The sequence below is a fragment of the Balaenoptera borealis genome (genome assembly GCF_965194805.1).
Source record: "Balaenoptera borealis genome assembly, chromosome: 19".
NCBI classification, from domain to species: Eukaryota; Metazoa; Chordata; class Mammalia; order Artiodactyla; family Balaenopteridae; genus Balaenoptera; species Balaenoptera borealis.
The window spans coordinates 22,950,895-22,963,546 of NC_138878.1; the positions used below are offsets into that span (position 1 = coordinate 22,950,895).

Below are 12,652 nucleotides of genomic sequence, written 5' to 3' on the forward strand. Positions count from 1 at the left end.
AGGCTTGTCATAGTTGTTGCCACACTTAGCTGTAAGTACTTTAGGCCAGATGGTTAGTTTACCTCTTGGTTTCTTTAGGAATATGAATAATCCCATGGTAACAGATTTAAATGTAAACTAACTGCTCTTCTCTGGAAAGCTCTTCCTCCCCATCTCTCCCACCCTCCCCATCTATTATATCATAGCTTTAATAACACTTGTGTAATGCATACACAAATAAGCTTTTTCGTTCTCATTTCACACAAGAAATCTGCATGCCAAACCTTTCCTGTAACTTATAGCGCTTGGAAGAGTTATGCATTTTTGCTCAGTTTGAATTTCTACCACCTGGATTCCTAAGATGTTATTTTGTTCCATTTTAGTTTGAGGCCATGTATCTCCAATTGCAGGTAGATTTTTCTCCTTTTTATGTTTCTTTTTGTTGTTTGTTGGTTGGTTCAGTTATTAACCTAGGACGGGGAAAGGGAAATTCTCGGAGTGGGTGCTTAGCAGTGCTTTGTACTTACTGTAACTCAGTAAATTCTGCAATAGGAAACTGTTGCATTCATTGTCAGATGGAATCAAATGTATAGAATCAAAATTTTAGCTTAGTGGTGTGCGTGTGTGGTGTATGTGTGTGCGCGTGCGTGCACGTGCATATATGTGTTAGACTGGATTTACATTTGTTTTGTTGCTGTTGGCAGGTTAGACAAATGTTCCTTGGGTGGATAAGGGCTGCCTGCTTTTCAGAGCTTCACTGTGGGTTATTGAAGACTATACATGTTTATTCCTCAGAATCGCTCATAAGCTTCTGTTAATTTTAACACTCACCATCATCATAGGTAGAATTCCAATTACGAGCCTGCCAAGGACTGATTTTCCTGATAAGTCGGATTCAGAAGTGAATCATGCCAATATTATGCATTTCCCAAATGCAGTGATTTAAAAAAAGAATTAAATATTGATCTTCAAGACTTGAGTTAACACTTTGTGTCTCGCTAGGAACTTCTGATTCCATTCCTGCTTCTACCTCATTGTCCTGCAACGCAGATTGAGCCTCCCCAAGGATTATGCTTTTTCATTTCATGTAGTTCTACTTGGACAAGGGAAATCTGGATGAGGTGGTGTCATGAATCATTCAAAGAATATTTATTGAGCCAAATACCTTTTTAGGCATATGGGGGTATATCAATGAACAAAACAGTGATCCCTGCCTTCAGGCAATTCACATTCTGGTCAGTACTGTTTTGTATTGAGCACTATCATAGCAGCACTTTGTAGGCACAGTCCTGTTTGATTTTAGCAACAGCTCCATCTGCCTCGCTCTTTATATGTATATGTATATGTGTATATGTGTGCATATGTACATATATACAGACAATACGTGTATAAAACAGGTCTACATTCCTTTCTTTGTAAGTCCAAAATACAAAAAAGTATTTTTTTATATGCTTGATACACTCTCAGGTAGCAGAACTGACTGGAGGCTATAGTCGTAGTGCGTCCCATTACTGTGACTGTTCATATATTTCCCAGCAGAAATGTTAATGTGTTTGATTACAGAGTGCTGCCCCAGACTCTGCTGAAGGTTTTGTTTACTATACAGTTTATCTACCTTAATACATTTCTAAATGTGAAAACTTCTCAGTTCCAAAACATCTGACCCAGCGTGTTTTGAATAGGGGCTCTTGACCACATTATCTTTTGTTGTTGTTGTTAAGTGCAAAAATTGAGACTTAGGTGGATTAATAAAGTAAACCAAGATCGTAGAGCTAGTAAATGATCTGAATCTGAATCAGGTTGGGGATTCCCAAGGCCATAATTTTATCCACTGTATCCTATTACATCTTAGTGACTAGTTACCATGTATTTAAACTATGATTTGCACTTAAGAATTATTGAGTATAAAATGCAGAGTTCTTAAATTCCTATGTTCTGGATACTCAAAACTTCTTTAGCCAGCCCTAAGGCAAGGCGTTTTCATACCATATGAAATTCTGGGTATACGGTACATGCATACATATATAATTGATGGATATTTTCTCCCTGTTTCTATTAGTGAACTCTGTGGAGGTCTATCACACTGATGGTATCTTGTGTAATATAAACAAACTTGCTATTCCCAGAAGAACTTTCCATTTTTATCTGACTATAAAAAGTAATTAAATTGGGGTTTGTTTTAGACTCAGGCTCTAATGACTAATTTTACCTCCATTCTTTAAATGTAGCAACAGAGAGAGAGGCAAACAAGGTGGCATTTACTATCCTTTTTTGACTTACTAATACTTGAGAAATCCATGCTTCTTTGAATGACAGAAATGTTGCTGGTGAGCCCTAGGATTTTGAAACGGCCAAAGTGGTTCTGATCCTTGATGGCTGCTCTTCACATGGCCAATCCCCAAACGACTGTTAAATCTGAGTTAAACTTACTTCTGAAGAACTTTTTCTGCAAACATTTCCAATCATATATATTTCCCCTTAAAGAAAATTGCTCCTGAATTATTACAGCTTGGCCTTTGAGGATCTTGGGTTGTAGCAAAGCCCAAAATGCATTTCGGGTGACTGCTGCTGATTATGAGTCAGGCTGAGTGTGGGGAGGATCCGTATCAGGGTGCCCACGGGTGCTTTGCAATGTTTTATCTGTGTGCACGCTCTTCCACATCTGACTCTCAACCACTTCATCGCTGGGCTTCTCCCCAGGAACTGGCTGAGAAGCATTAGTTACTTGTGAGCATACCTGCTCTTTAAAAGGCCCTCCTGCGAGTCACCGTGGTGGGAGCCTCGGGCCTGGCAGACTGAGTTCAAGGTCAAGGGCAGAGCCAGTTTTTAAGTGATTGGCTCTTCAGAGCTTCACATATACCCTTACATCCTTCGTTGTCTGTTTTTACTATATTGGTAGGCAGCTAGATGCAGAGAAAGAACTAAGCCTTAGAGATGGACTCTGCAGAGGTTTGAATATTGGCTTTGCCACTTCCTGGATGTTTACCCTGGGAAAGTAACTAAAGCTCTTCAAGGGGTATCCAAATAAGATGAACACAAGTAGATAAGAATAATTTATGCACAGTGCCTGCACGTAGCAATTGTAGTCATGATTGTAGTCTTAATTGTGTGTGTGTGTGTGTGTGTGTGTGTGTGTGTGTGTGTGTAGTTGGAGTGATGGACAAACTGACAACTACATCACTAGGTGAGCACAGGATTCTGGGAGCCTAAAGAGGGGCCCTTTCAATTAGCCCAGGTTGCTTAGGATGGAGGTGATGTTTGATATTTCCATGTGTCTTGAAGGGTAACTGTCACTCAGCTTGATGGCGTGGGGTGGAGTGGGAAGTTACGTGCCCCTGCTGGATAGATTTCGGCTTATGCAACATCATGGCGATAGGGTGGGATGACTGAGGGTCCCCTTGATCAGAAGCAGCATAAGCCTGTATGTTTCTCAGTGAATTAAGATGAAGTTGAAATCTGTATTCTTACAGAGCCTTCTCTGCCCCATTCTGTCTAAAATATAAACGTCCCATCTCTGATATTTCATACCCTTTGACTATGCTTTATTTTTTCTCCTTCCTGATGATCACTGTCTCACATACTCCATACTTTATCATGTTTATGATTTGTCTCCTACTAGAATGTAAGTTCTACAAAGAAAAGGATTTTGTCTCCTTTGTTCTTCACTGAATATCCCCAGAACCTAGAACACTGCCTGCATATAGGGAGAGCTCATAAATATTTTGCATGAATAAGTGAATGAATAATTCACCTAAATAATGGAGGAATTTATAAAATAAGATAAACCCAATCAGCTTTAATACAAATAGCATTTTTCAACCAAAGGGGCAATACATTGCTGTCATGTTCTCCTTTTCAGTTGTTTATTTTAGAGACCTGCTGGGTAGTTTAAACATTGTTTCTATGTATTGATTTTAAAAGTCCTTCTTTGAGGTAGTAATAGTAATAAGTTAATTTGTTAAAACAAGTCTCCTTATGAAGGCTGCAGAGTCTTCTCTCTGGAGGCTGTCCCCCTTACTAGTGGTATGAAGCAATTCAGGCTGGGGATTCCATTATCTTCCAATTCTTCTGCAAACTTACATTTGTGCTTATGTCACAAACTAGACCAAAACTCTTTCTGAATTCTTGAAAAACAAATGGCAGCTAAACAGACTCCACTCCTGGCTCCAGCTCTCTGTGGTACAAGGTGGTCTGGAGCCTGTCGTGTACACACATGAATATTTAGATTTCTGCATTGCCCAGGACCTCCTGTGTTGACTTTCTCTGCCAATTCTGGAAGAGAATAAGGTGGTACATGGGACCTTTCACCCTATGTTCTTATTTGTCTGGTTTTGAAAAGGAAGAGAAGGAAAACCCATGGTGCTTTTCATAAGTCTTGTAACCGAGACAAAAATGTCCTTGGGATGAAATGTGCATGGGTTCTTTAAGGCTGGCATCTTGATGCCATCTTGAGAGCCCTTGGCTGTGAGTCAGGAGGGTGATCGATCAAGTCATTACACAAATATTTATTGGGCACCTACTATCTCCTAAGTGTTGTTACCAGTGGATTCTCAGTTCTGAGCAAACACAGATCCATGCCCTCTGTCATAATGGGCTACTAGGGGGAGACAGATGTTAAGAAAATAATCATAATGTGACATATGCCATGTTAAAACTGAGATAAGTACTCTGAAGTGAAGGAATATGGGTCTATGGAAGCACATATAGAGGAAACTGGTCTATTTGGTGGGATGATGGAATCTTCCCTAAAGGAATCACCTGTGAGCTGAGATGCCAAAACAATGAACTAAGGGGCAGGGTTGAAAAAAGACAGCATTCCCACAGAGGACATAGCATATGCACAAGACTATTTAAGGAGCTGAGAGAGGGTCAGAGTAACTGGAAGACAGAGAACTAGGGTTGAGATCTTTTGAATCAGGTAGAAAGATGGGCAAGGGTCTCTTGGAGATCTGGCTTCTGTCTTTTTTCCCCTCTGCTATGAAGGAACTGGAACAGAAAGTCACACGTCTCTCGGGCGCAGTTTCCTCACTTGTAATTGTATAGTGGATTATGGAATTATATTTAAGATACAGATCCCTGTGGAACAGGAAAAGAAAGCAATATAAAAAAGAAAAAATGTGTGCAACCTCTATCTACCCAAGTTCCTTTAGCTCTTGTTCTGTGCTTCTGTGATCCTCTGTTCCTCAGACTGCTTTATTTTGGGAAAAAACGGTTTGCTTTCCAGGTGGTCAGAGTTCTATCCTAAATCCTCTTTCTTACATAAACTCCTCTGCTCTCTTTCCTCCCTTTTCCCCTCCTACCTGGATTTCTGAGCAGTTCCTTATTTGGATATAACTCTCACTGGTGATGCCACATCTATTTATAATTCTCTCCCTCCAAGGTACTGACTCATTTTCTCTCTTTAAATTTGACCTTCTAACCTTCCCTCTTCGCCGTAACTTGGAAATCATTTGGGTGGTGCTTAGTATGAAGGACACGGGGTGCCAAATAATTACACTATATTACAGTTTACGGTGTCAGCGGCTGGTGAGAAAATTGCACTTGACATGCCATTATTTTTGCTGGCTGTTTGCATGTTAAGAGCACTGGGCTACGCAGCCAGAGCCAAATTGTATCTTTGGCCTTGCGAGAACAATTCACTGTCAGTTTCGTGAAGCTTCTGCCTACTCAGACAGAGACTTGTGCACCAATAATTTAGCAGGAATGCAAGTCAGCATCGCACGTCTCAATCTGACCAAACAACAAGGGTTGTCTGCCTTTTGCCCAGTGTCCCAACTTAGAAATAACAAGCATCCCAGAGCTGTTGGAAGTCTTTTGATGCTGATATAAAAAAAAGGGAATAGTATTAGTCATGTATGTTAGCAGAAACCCTCAACACACACACACACACACACACACACACGCACATGCACACACACATACACATACACACGTACACACAGTCTATTAGCTGACTTTGTACATGAGTAAAATCCCAAGACATCTCCTAATTCTTTCTCTTGGTAGCCCCCAGACTCTCACTCTGTTTCTTTTCACCTCTGCTACAAAGGTAGATGGAGGGGAAAGTCACACAGCCTCTCGGGCACAGCCAAACTGTATCTTTGTTCCTTACCAGGGGGCCAAGTGAGAGTGTGTATAATCTGCTTATCTCTGTAGATGCCTTGAAAAGTAAATTCATGCAGACTTACAAGAAGAGTCTTGTACATTTTGTCGGTCCTCTTGAAGAGTCATCTCATTGAGGCAGATACTTTTCCCACTTGAAGCAAAGTGCTAGTAGTTATATGTTTGTGGGTGAAAAAGCCAGATTATGTCACCCTATTTTATGAATAAATAGCACCAAGGTATTCAATGTGGAAAAGAAAGAAAGCAGAGAATTGATTCCTATCACAAATACGAAGCCAAAGCTCAGAGGGAAGAATTGGGCAAACATAAAGGCTGCACAACTGGGAAAGCTTTCCATGCATCACATAGCAGAATAGTATGAATCCTCCAAAAATGGTTAAAATTTAGAACATGGGAACATGATTGCAACTGAATAAATATCAGAAGCAAGATATAAAATGTGTATAGAATATAACTTAAAAATGCATATGTGATATGAACAGAGTACCTGGCATGTATCTATTACGATATGTATGTGTACATAAAAAATATAATCAAACATTAACAAAAACAATCAATTCCTTTGTACCTATCACTCTGATCATCCATATTCAACAATTTTCACAAACAAAGTCAATACTCTTGATTTTAAAAACTAATGTAAGGAGAATCCTAATCGTATCTATAACCACTATCCACTATTTCTGATATAAAGATTTCCCCAGTTGAAAACAACGTAAGATTATAAAAATCCCAAATGTATGATTCTATCTAATGAATAAATAATAATCATGTAGCCTTCATTAAAAACAAAATAAGGGGGGACTTCCCTGGTAGCCCAGTGGTTAAGAATCCATCTTGCAATGCAGGGGAACATCGGTTCGACCTGTGGTCAGGGAACTAAGATCCCACATGCCGCGGGGCAACTAAGCCCGCGCGCCACAACTACTGAGCCTGCGTGCCACGACTAGAGAGAAGCCCGTGCACTGCAACGAAGAGCCCACGTGCCGCAACGAAAGATCCCACGTGCCACAACTAAGACCTGATGCAGCCAAAAAATAAATAAATATGAAAAAGCAAACAAAATAAGGGGTTAATGCCTGACATTAATTCATATTAATAACTGTACCACAAATCAATAAAAGGACATATACCAATATACTAAAACTTCTTTTCCAATATATGTGGTTGGATTATCTTTTTTTTTCTTTTTTTATAATTTTCTGCATTTTATTTTCTAGACTCTGCTATTATTACATTGTAAAACATAATAAAATGAGAGAAAAATAAATGACAATGTTATAGTGTTCAATTTTTTTTAAACCAATGCCATGTATTGATAGCAAATTCATGGGGACCATCATTTAATGTGAAATCAGTTGGTAAATATTAATAGAATCTTTTTTATTATTTTAAACCACACCTGTGTTAAACCTTTGGAAGTTCAGTCTCATCAATTAATAAATTAAAGTGCCAGCAATATTTAATCATTTTTACGAAACGATGAAGAGAGAAAGAACAGCCACAGTCTTGCTGCACTGTTGTATGCATGTTAAATGACTTTCATTACCATGGAACAGACCACATATTAACCAAAAATTGAAGATTTTGTACTTGGCCTTGAAATGGGAAACTATCTCATGAAGATTTTGTATTTGGCCTTGAAATTGGGAACTATCTTTGGAGTCTTCAAGTAATGCAGTCAGCCTGCATGTTGCTTTTAATATTTCAATAAGTAAGAATAGTGTAGAAACGTTATTTAAGGTACTGTGTTATTTAAGAAAGATAAAAGTGTTAACGGCATTTACAGTATCTCATTTGGCCTGGCTAGACATGTTTTCTACATAGCAGTTTCTTTAATATTTCAGCATTTTTCATCTGTACATATTATTTATACTATAGTTAACTTAAAATCACCTGCACGCGCGCACACACACACACACACACACACACACACACTCATCCCTTGGCATAATTTGATTATATATATTCCTGTTCCTAACTAAGTCTTTGAATATTTTGAAATGTATTAAAGACAGTGTTGTCAGTATTCAAAGATCTGAATATTTCATTAAAATATGGGTATGTTTTCTCATCAGCACCAGCTACTACCTCACTCACATTTCAAAACATTTAAGAATCTTCTTAGATGTATCTAGGAGGAGAACTAAAATACACTACATTCTTATTAATCAAAGTGAGGGTCTGTAGATTAGCAGCAGCATCGTCACCTGACAGCTAGTTTGAAATGCAGAATTTCATTCTTATTGAATCAGAATCTGCATTTTCACAATAGCCCCTAGGTAATTCCTATGCACATTAAAGCATAAAATACATATTTTTAAAGAAATCAGTCAATCATCAATTAATCCAGGGATAGTGCAAGTCATGCTTTTTGCTCTCTGTAGACAGCCTGAGTAAATTTTGAATACCACTCAACTAAAGAAAAGAGTCATGGAGCTGGTGTTTGCAAGAGCCCCAGGCAAGGTTGTGGGTAGAAGCCGCTGCTTATCTCATTTGCACCCCTGTAGTAAGTGCTGGACACAGCAGGCTGTGGCACCAGTTTGCAAATGGGACTCCCCTGTTTTGCAGGTGACAGCAGAGGGAGGTTACTGTCTGTGGAACACCCCTCCCCAAACTTGATTAGTTAACAGGAACTGTTTCCTGTTCATATCCGTGGACTTCTTTTTCTGCTGCATGTATTTACCACAGCGTGGCAGATGTGTTCTGAAATCTGCAGAGCATCAAATGTCACTGGGCTTCCGTGGGAGACAATAGCGGAATCCAAATGAGCCTGATCAGAAGGGCTGAGGAATATTGGGGGAACAGCAGGGAATAAAACACTGGATGCATATTTCTATTTCTCTCTAATCCTAAAAAAAAACCCGGCTGTATTGTATAGATTATTATTATTATTTTTTTTTTTTGGCTGTGAATATCTAGTGGAGACTGTGAACTTGATGACATTAGCCAGAGACATTAAAGTAGGGGAGAAAAGGAGATTTAAATATCTATTAAATGTTTACTATATGGTAGACACTTTATAAAGTTTTCTCGTTCAATCCTCCTGGCAACCCCCTGATGAAGGTACCATTATTCCCAGTGCCAGATCTGGAGAGAGGCTCTGAAGGGAAGAGTTGTTTGCATTAGAGTTTACAAGTGAATAAGTGCTGAAGCCAGGAGTCAAACCCGGGCGTGGTGATCTTTGAACTTGTTCCTGTAATCTTGGCAGCACATTGTCACATTTGAACCCCGTGCGGGAAGGGCTCAATGTGCTAGGCTGCCACCCCAATTTGCAGATGAGAAAAGTGAGGCTCACTGAAGTTAACCGACTACATATCTGTATGGTCTCCAGACTAGATGTAAAAGGTTTAGTAAGATGTAAATAGACATTTAGTGATATCTATCCAATTGCAAAGCCACTACACCTTTTTCTTTGCATGCGTCTCTCTATGCTTTGGTAGTCAGAGACAGAGGTGTATACAAACCCCTTGAGAGAAGAAAAAATGTCCTTAAGGCTAATGCATGTGGCGGCTCTGTTTTATTTCCTTTATGGGGAGATGAAACTGCCACAGTCTGGGCCTGGGCAGGGCTGGTACCATGTACAAGGTGATTTGTGGGTTCTTCTCCAAATGTAGGGGCTAGCCCAGTGTCTTTCTTTTTGGCATTATCATTTACAGATATACATTTAAGATGATTATGTTGATAAAGTAAGAGATAAATGATGAAGGAGTTGCAGGAGGAAAAGAATATTTTTCCTGAGCATTTAAGGCGTCTTGCTTTGTGTGTTAAATATATTTATAGATGTTGTCTCCATTTTGCAAGTAAGACAATTGAGATGTTGGAACTGAAGTGAATTCTCATTGGTTAGGTGACTACAGTGAAATGATTCTAGCTGTTTTCTGAGTCGGGCAGAGTTCTTAAGTACTCCAGAGCTGTAGCATTAAGTTAGCTCACTGGAAGCTTTGCCACAACCGGGCAATTTTGTGGGTTTTCTTTGAACTGAGAATCACCAGAACAGTGGAAAGAAGAGCAGAATAGTTGAATGGGATGAAAAAAATCTTGCACACATAGACAGGTGTTAAAAGAACACAAAAAGAAAAAAAAAAAAGAAGACAAAAAGCTTGTACCCTCCAGTTGCTTGGACTAACTGTGTTAATGCTGAATAATTTAGTAACAATTCCCTGTACACTTGGAAACTGAACTGGTGGACAATATTACAGAGGCTCCAAGGTGGGATCTATAATTTACTTAGCTCTCTTCAGTGACTCACCCAGTGCCTTTTGCAACTCCAAGAATCTTTTTCCAAATGGATATGTGCTTCTCTGTTTCATCTCTTCCTTGCCAGCTCTTAACATAGTGACCTTCCTCTGGACAGTTCTGGTCATGTCCTTTGTTACTGGTGCACTTTGAACACTGAGAATAATCCCCTCGTGCCTTTAGCAGATTCTATGAGGAAAAGTAATTTGGTGAAAGAGCAAACATGGCTATTAAAAATGACCAAATCATGTAACTCCTCGAAGAAAGCCAGACTCCCCAGCCACTCAGAGGCTTTATTTAGAATGTGGCAGGTTTATTTATAGTGGAGTTTTCTTTGCTTTTATTTTTTATGTGCTTCTGGGAACCCAAAAGTATAAATGAATTTCTCATTGCAGTTTGCCTCTTGTCATACTTGTGTGTGTGTGTGTGTGCACGTGTGCGTGTGTCCTATTATTTTTCTCTTAGAGCAGTGTTACTTTGGCAGAGCTCATCGTCTGAATCTGACCCTGACTTTGCAGGGACATTTGTAATCAGCCCTGTGAGGTGTTTTCAGGAATCATGAGTCATTTGCAATGGTTGGTCCTATTGATTACAGCCACTGTTCCTCTCATCTTCTCTGCTTTTCCTGCCATTACACTCATGCTGTAAAGGTCTAAGTTTTTTATAGCTGAAACCAAATTCCACATCCCAAGTAAACTATTGGGAATGCATTTCAATGTTTCCAGTTTTTCCTCCATCCACAAGTGGGAGGAAAGACACAAGTTGAAGCTAAAAGACCAAACAAGAAACATAGAGACACACCTGCCCCAACACATAAGTACACACACACAGAATGAGGTGATGAGAGAGGGTCAAAGAGATACAAAGGGACTTCCCTGGTGGCGCAGTGGTTGGGAGTCCTCCTGCCAATGCAGGGGACACGAGTTCAAGCCCTGGTCCGGGAAGATCCCACATGCTGTGGAGCAACTAAGCCCATGCGCCACAACTACTGAGCCCGTTTGCCACAACTACTGAAGCCTGTGCACCTAGAGCCCGTGCTCCGCAACAAGAGAAGCCACCGCAGTGAGAAGCCCAGGCACCGCAATGAAGAGCAGCCCCCGCTCACTGCAACTAGAGAAAAGCCCACGCGCAGCAACAAAGACCCAAAGCGGTCAAAAATAAATAAATAAACTTATTAAAAATAATAATGATAATAAAGAACCCCCCCCTTTAAAAAAAAAAAGAGACACAAAAGATAGGGCCAAGCAGCAAATGGACAGTAAGACACAAATCCTCAATTACAGAGAGGAAGTCACATGACTGTTACAACATAAGAGAGGAGCCCAGACACAAAACATAGAAAGTGACTGACTTTCACAGAAACACAGAATTTCAGAAACACAAAGAATCCAAAACAATGAGGGAAAAAGAAAGATTGGGTGAAGGTGAAGATTGAGAGAGAGAAGTAAGGCAGAGGAGACAGAGAGAGAGTGCGTGAGGAGAAAAGCCAATGGAGAGGATTTGGGGTCCACTAAGTGGTTTTCACTAGGCCCAGACTAATTTCTTTCAGCCCCTGGACAGATGGACTTATGCATACTTTTATGGCATTTCTGATCACACAGGTCTGGATTTTTGAAAAGAAGTGCATTTTGATTCTGACACATGGCTTTTGCTGAATAACTGTGGCTGGCAGGACTGGGCGTGAAGTCAGAACAATTTGCGTGAACCAACAAACAGGATGATCTTTCTTTTAAACTTTTCCAGAGACACAATTTTGGCTTTTAAAGGTATACACTTTCTAGTAATTGATGCTAGAGACTAAATCATGGGATTTTACCTCAAACTGGTTATGGAGTGTAACAATTTAATAATGAGTCTTTAAGTAAAATCATCACATCATTCCTACTTAGGGATCATGGCACTAGTTTACAAAAGAAGTGGGAAAGTGGGAAAGGATTATGAGTAAGCCTCTGGACAATTTATGTCTTCTAAAGCTCTCTAAAATTGTGGAATGGGCTTTTGAAACATTGGAAGAAAAACCATTTTATTAGAATTTACATTTTACATTTACAATTTAATTTATACAACTAATTTTAAATAATCTAAAATGGCCATAGAGAAGGCTGAGGTTGTTTTCTGTTTTTGCACTTCGCAAATATATTTGAATAAATATATATTTTAACAGCTTAAGAAAGAGTAGGCAAGGTGGAAGTTGAAGGATATGTATAGGTAGGACCAAGGGAAATAACACTTCCTAAGTACCTGGTGCCTTCCAGATGTACAGAATCTTATTTAGCCTTCACTTGGACCCTGTGAGAGAGGGCTGTTAATA

The 12,652-nt window shown here is 39.6% G+C and overlaps 1 protein-coding gene across 4 annotated transcripts in view; it reads left to right on the plus strand.

Moving 5' to 3' along the window:
* The window catches only part of CDH8 (cadherin 8), a 377,020-nt gene that overhangs the window by 15,078 nt on the left and 349,290 nt on the right, over positions 1-12,652 (plus strand). The gene's annotated exons all lie outside the window — the stretch shown is intronic.